Here is a 676-nt window from a genome sequence, read left to right on the forward strand (position 1 = left end):
CTTGCGGCACTGTCACTGGCATGCAGGCAGCGCTGTCACTGCATTGGAGCCCCCCCACACACACACCACCACCCCACCACCACCACACACCCTCACCCCAGCCCCCCGAGGCGGCCTCACCACACGCGAGGCGTGGACACAACCACAAGGAAGAGGCAGGTGGGGGCGGGCGCAAAGGCGATGCCGGTGATGGCGTCGCCGGCCTGGCCGGCGGCGCACGAGAAGGTGACCTGCGCCGACATCTGCTTGTTGGGGTCGGGCTGGTTGGCGCACACCGAACCCCGGTCGAAGAGCTGTGTGTGTGCGGGGTGTGGGGAGGGAGGCAAGGGGGGGAAGGGGGGTTGGGAAGGGCGTTCTTTTGTATTTGGGGGCAGGTGGTGGCCAACAGCATGAGGCCACCCCCCCCCATGAGCAGAGGATGGCAGCTGAAAGGTCGAGCCTCTTGCTGTTGCCACGCATGCCGCGCTACCGCCGGCGCCGCGCTCGCACCTGGTGCGTGGCGTTGCCCGAGCGGAAGCCGCCGCCCGGGATGCCGCCCACGATGACGTTGAACTTGTACCGCAGCTCCGTGTTCTGCCCGGTGATCAAGGTCTCGTTGGCAGGCTCGGCCACGGTGCCGCACGGCGGCGGCAAGGGCGGCGGAGGCGGCGGTAAGGGCGGGGTGGGTGGTGGCGGC

Source organism: Chlorella variabilis, assembly GCF_000147415.1.
Source record: "Chlorella variabilis unplaced genomic scaffold CHLNCscaffold_7, whole genome shotgun sequence".
NCBI classification, from domain to species: domain Eukaryota; kingdom Viridiplantae; phylum Chlorophyta; class Trebouxiophyceae; order Chlorellales; family Chlorellaceae; genus Chlorella; species Chlorella variabilis.